A 360-nucleotide genomic window follows, 5' to 3' on the forward strand; every position below is an offset into this window, starting at 1 on the left:
TTCAATAACACTTGTCATTTCACAATAATTTTTAAGAGACATAAAAAATTTATTCCCGGTGGTTTCTATTGAAAAAGTTAGGTTTTAATTCCGGTGGATTATGTAGATTCGAAAATTAGTGACAATTATTTTTTATTCTGTTATTATGAAAGAACAACCTTATGATTTCTTCAAATCAAATAGAGGTATTCGATAAGGAAATCTTCTATCTCCCTATCTTTTTTTTTTGTGTGCAGAAAGTCTCTCCTTCTTGCTACACAAGACAGAACAAAAAGATTAATTCAGAGTCTTTAGATACATAGGCGATGTCCCAAGATCAACCACCTCCTCTTTGCTGATGATTCCATCTTATTCTGTAAG

This window comes from Arachis ipaensis, chromosome B01 (genome assembly GCF_000816755.2).
Source record: "Arachis ipaensis cultivar K30076 chromosome B01, Araip1.1, whole genome shotgun sequence".
NCBI classification, from domain to species: Eukaryota; Viridiplantae; Streptophyta; class Magnoliopsida; order Fabales; family Fabaceae; genus Arachis; species Arachis ipaensis.